This window comes from Athene cunicularia (assembly GCF_003259725.1).
Source record: "Athene cunicularia isolate RWA chromosome 2 unlocalized genomic scaffold, athCun1 chr2_part1, whole genome shotgun sequence".
In the NCBI taxonomy this organism is placed as follows: Eukaryota; Metazoa; Chordata; class Aves; order Strigiformes; family Strigidae; genus Athene; species Athene cunicularia.
In genome coordinates, this window is record NW_020799095.1 from 465,332 (window position 1) to 471,396 (window position 6,065).

Here is a 6,065-nt window from a genome sequence, read left to right on the forward strand (position 1 = left end):
AATGACATCATGGCCTCCCTTCCACTGACTCACAGCCAGAGCACCTGAGTAGAGTGAGAACAACAACTTGGATCTTCAAGATCAAGTCCTTTTAAATTGGGCATAGTTAAATAAGTCTAATTTACTTACTAGAGTATTAAACAGAAGAATTTGAAATCCCTCAGTTCTTTCCAGTTGCGTTGTTACAACTTTATATAACTGAAAGAAACTGGGGCTCAAGTACTGTACTGGGTCTGGCTGAGCTGGAATTGTTTTTCCCCTCTAGCAGCCCTCATGGTGCTGTGGTTTGTGCTGGGAGCTGGCAGGGTGTTGATAGCACCCTGGTGCTGTGGCTGCTGCTGAGCAGTGCTTACACAGCACCAAGGCTCTTTCTGACATTTCCCCCAGTGGGACAGGGTGGGCAAGATCTTGGGAGGGGACACAGCCAGGACAGCTGACCCGAACCGACCCAAGGGACATTCCAGACCATGTGACGTCTGCTCAGTATAAAGCTGGGAGAAAGGAGGAAGGGGCTGGGGTCACCCTTGGTCCTCCAAGGCAACCACTATGTGTATCGGAGCCCTGATCCTGAGAAGGCCCGACATCACCTCTTCATGGGAAGTAGAGAATACATCTGTTTGGTTTTATTTTTGCTTCCATGCATGGACCTTTGCTTATATTAAAACTGCTTTTGTTTTATCCACAAGGGTTGGTATTTCTCCCTATCTTCTTTCCCCTTTTTGCCCTGTTGAGAAACAAAAAAAAATGGGCAAGGGGGGGAAATGATAGAGCGACTTGGTGGGTATCTGGCAGGGTCAAACCACCACAAGTACTTGTGGTCTCCCACCCCTTTCCCAGCCTGGTCAGTTCTAATCAACAACCTGAGGAGTCAGGCTCTGTTTCAGTAGATATTGCAAATGGTACATCTTTTAGATGCACAGTCTTCTTCCCTTCTGTAGGATGTTACAGATTTGCCTAATTCACAACTGAAATTAGACATTTATTCAAGTTAGGAAAGACTCAATATACAAAGCATAACGTTATACAAAACATCACAACCCAAAGAGCTGGAGTCTGGGCCACCCTCTCAGAATATTGTATGGGCTGGGTTAGTAACTTCTACTGTCTAAGGTGGCAACCTGTAAGTAAAATTAAACTTATTGGAAGGCTTAACAGAGTTAGTTTATCTACAGTCATCTTTCTACACAGGTAATATTTCCAAAATGATGCTGAAAATTAATTCTGGTTGCTGCAATATCCTACTACATCAGCTCAATTCTTCTATGTACATGATGATTAATTTGCATACAGTTTGTAATACACATAATTTTTGTGGCAGATTAGAAGCACAAGGATTGCATCTGTGAAGCTAAGCAGTGATAATGAGTCAATGGGCACCTTTCCTAATGTCAACAAAACATAAATATAACTCATCAGCTCTCATTCAAATGCCAATCTAATTACACTGCAAAATGCAAATTAATGGAACATTCTTTTGAGAGCCACTCAGATCCACAGTAATATTCTCATTCTGGAAGTTGCCCAAGCCTTGAACAAGAATTAAATTCTTCAGATTCAATATTACCTGAAGTGCTACAGCCTGTTCACAGTTGAAAAGATTTTTAGGTGTTAAGTCCAAAAGTAAACTAGTAATTGATCTAGCAAAGGAGACATTTCTAGGGAGGATTTGGTATGGGTTCCAAGTAGATCACACATACTCAGCTAGAACATACCTCTTGACAGAAGAAAAACAAGTACTTGAAAAAGCAAAGGATTTGCAAAGTGCTCGTTAAGCGTAGTATGACACATGAGTATGGAGCACTTCTGATGAAGATAAATGACAGAGTCCTCACTATTGTACAGAGAATCTGGCAGCAAAAACTCATTACCAAAGTTTTTTGGTTTTGTGAACCAAAAGAAAAGCAAATTAAAAATAATACTGTGTAACTTGGTGAGGTGGACAATGCAGATTCTCATTATTCTGAACTCCCATTTATTCTGGACTCCTATTTACACCTGCTCTGACCTCCTCAGATGTGAGCACTTCAGTTAAATAGGTTTGCTTTCCTCACATAATCTTAACAGGGCAGGTGCAAATTCCTAGCATCAGCCAGGAGAATGCATCTGATAGACCCCATTCAACTCCAGGTTGAATTTATCCACTGAATGTGGAAAAACCTTCTGCCAGCATTTCTCTCCACAAAGCCCTGCAGAGACAAGAAGCTGAAAAACTACATTTCATTGCACATAGAGTGTCACTGTTTTCTCTCTGTGAAGTGGGCCAGAGTGTGAAAAAGTATTTTTAGCTTTGTAAAAAGAAAGTAAAGAGCAATTGTTATTGCAGTACTGACTTTCTGGGTGAAATTCCTCTCACCTGGTTTTATGTATCTATTATGCAGCTGTTAATGTCAGAGCCACTCATTTGATCTCCTTTCTAGGGAGCTCTTGTCAATGTAGTTAATTAAGTTTAGGGAGAAATTCATCTGTCCAGATGCAGCAGATTAATTGAGGCAACTGAGAGAAATAATACACTCAAATAACTCCAGATTGTCTGATTTAGGACTTTCGAAACCAAAAGACAGAGCAGACATTGAAATTACCAATTCTTCTGTTTGAAGGGGGTAAAATGTCCCCCATGAAAAGACTTCCTATCCCAGAATGCATTGCAGGCAAACTGTAAAGAAGGGATCTAGAGATTTCCAATGGATGTGAACTTCTCTACAACGGTCTAAGGCAATGACTGCAGAGGCATTGCCAAGGGGAACCTGGACATTCAATGAATGGATGGATGGATCACCAGCATCCAAAGCTGACCTTGACCTTCTGTGACACAGCTGCTCTGGTTCCTGTCAAGTCAGTGAACACAAGAAATAGTAACAAGCTCTTGTGAACTGTGGTGGTTTAGGCCCTGCCGGGACCCGAGACCATGTTGCCATTGTTCCTCCCCCACCCTCGGACAGGGCAGGGAGTGAGATACAAACCCTGGGGTTGAGATAAGGAAAAATTTAATACAACAGTGTGACAGATAATAAACTGAACAACAACAATATAAAAAACAATAAACAGTAATAACAATGAACAGGACAAGAGATATACCACAAGGATACAGCAGTGATGATGAACAAAAGCTGTCCCTGCTCTTCCCGCGCTTTGGCACCCTGACCTGATGTCAGCACAGTATTGAATAACCTGGCTAGAGCTCCCTCCCCACTGCTGGGGAAACTTAACCCTGTCCTAGCTGAACCCGGACATGAACAAAAGTGGGTATTGTGGGAGGAAATGCCAATAAAAAGATATGATGATGGAGAGGAAGATGCTACAAAAACTCATTTCCGTTCAAAACTGGAGGAGGAAGACAGCAACAATTATAGTTTTGCTTGAAATACACACCTCTATGCCTCACAGTATAATCAATATTCTTTCCTTAATAACATAACTATAATTGTTGTTTTCTTCTGTTCTATTTAATATTTAATACAAGTTCTTGTAATAAGAATCTTTTGGTGACCACTGCATATGGAAACCTTGAGTATTATAATATAAAAATATGCTTATGACCAGAAAGGACATTGCTGTTATTAAAAACTAATTGCCCTTACTACATTACCACTTATTGAAGTTTACCATTTTTAAGTAAAATACAAATACAGAGGGTTGTGGTTTTTTAAAAAAAAAAAATAATAATAATAAAAAAGAAGTAGATAAAACCTTTGCTACATCCAGTAATATACCTAAAACTTCTGACCTTGGCTCATTGGCAGTACTCTTTAGAATAATTTTTTGGACAGTGTGAGCTCAGCAGAGGGTGAATTTGACCATGGCTCCAGTAAAGAGATATATTAGCTGGGATAGAACAGCCAACTAGATGGTCATTAACACAGTGATATTCCTTGTTTATCATAAAAAGTTCTTTCTCTCCCCAACCTGCACTTAAATATATCCAGTTTCTTTACTAACAGAGTATTCATTTTTATTTTTCACGGGGCTGTTTGAGAGGCTTTGGTTTAATATATTGAAATTGTAGCTGCATATATTAAAATTATTTATGTACATAGCCATGTAGACTCTGATTAGGTTTCTTATTTGGTTGTAACACAAGGTTCTTTTTTTTTTTTTTTTTTTTCTTCCCTGAGGGTCTGCTTCACAATAAATTGCTATTGGCAGATAGAAATGTCAGGTTTACCCTCCAGATGTGAGGAACAACAGATCAGACCTTTGCTTTCTCCATTTTTCCTTTTGTGTGTGTGGCAAGACATGTGGCTTTCTCTCCACTTACTCTCAAATGTAGAGTGATACTGGGGCTTTTTTTCATGTATGAATTTCAGTGATCACCAAAAACTGAAGCAGCTTAGCTCAGGGTCTGTGAAACTACGAATGGCAAACTTCCCAGACCCAAATTTCAACTTTACAGTTAATCTACTGAAGTTGAAATAATGTTGTTTTGATTTCCTGGATTGAACTTTTATAGTGAAGCTGTCTTTACAGCCACTGGAGATTTGATCAATATAAGCAATACACCAGCAATATAATAATTTCATCTCAAGCAGACAGCTAAATTACATCAGATTAATTACACATTAGTAGGACTCCGTTGTGTCTAATGCCTCATGAGACCCCCCGAAGCGCTGTAGATATCTACATGAGAACAGAAGATGTAACGCAGGACTCACATCACATACAGACTGCTTTGTAAGGACAACTGTACTCCTGGAAGAAAACCCCACAGCATCCACTATGACTCTTAAAGCCTGTGTTTAGGCAGCTGAAAATTTCACCAAAAATGCCTATTTCTTGCCTTGAATACAGAGGGATTACTGGGACGATCTCAGCTGGAGATGTCAGCAGTAACAATGTCTAATGCTAGGCCAGGGCAATATATCTGCTGCTGTGTATCTTGATTTACCATAACTGTAAGCACTACATAACAAGGAGTCTTTCTTCTGTGCGTGCGAATTATATTGGTCTGAATTGTAATTTGTTGGTAGTGACAAAGGACAAGTCAGTACAGTCCAAGGGCAACACTATGATTTCCAAGCTCACAAAGAGAAAAAACTTACCTCAAACTCTTCATAAAGCTGGCACTGTGGGAGAAACAGGACCATAGCCAAGATCTAGCCAAGATCTATGGCTTTTAGGATGTTCACAGCCTGCTAATTTCCTCAACCTTCTCCACTGCCTCCATCTTCTCAGACATGAAGGTACTGCCTTTAGCTAAAGGCTACAGCCAGTTTTTCTTGCTCCGTCTGAATGACTGTCTGGAAAAGATAACCAATAACATGTGCTGCTTGTTCCTGATGGGACAGGGAATAGTTAACCACTACCACCTGCATTTTTACCATCTTTTTGAGAGTGCCTCTCATCCCTCTCAGTTAGACTTGAACTGCAATATCTGCAGCTGTCGAGTAACCTGGGGAGGTATGCATTTTATTTCCTTGCTTATTGCTACCAAATACTTAAGTGACGGTGCTAGAGTTGCAATTTTTTTTCCCCATATTTTATTTTCAGTAGAGTTTTACTTTTAAGGTTGATGTAAAGACTCTTGCATATTATATCACTGTCCATAATTGTGAGAGGCAGCGCAAGGGGGAGAGAAGTGGCTGCTCTCAGAGATGAAGACCTTGCATAGTCAAGTCATCACACTCAAAATGCCAAAGCCGGATGAGGACTTGATGCAACATAAGGAGGATTTATTGCTGGGAGTTTTTCTCCTGGCTCAGTTTCTCATAGTATCTAGGAACATAGTAAGCAAAAGGATCAGCCACCTTAAGCAGCAGATGTCTTTAGGTAGCAAAAATGGCCATCGTCCTTCTTTGTCTTTCCCTGCCGCCCCTTCTCCTCACAGCATCCCATGTTCATGCTAATGATGCTTCTCCAAACCAGCTCCGAACTCAAAAAAACCATCACAGGTGTAACTGCATGGTGTCCACAAAGCTATGGGATTCCAAAGAGGGAAGCACAGGTGGGGAAAGGTGCTCCTGCTGAGGAAGACCTGACTGTGCAACCTCACCAATGCCCTCATCAACATATGTCTGTGCTACTAAATAGAAGGGTCAAAGCCTCATTCTCCAGCCCTAAGAGAAATGGTT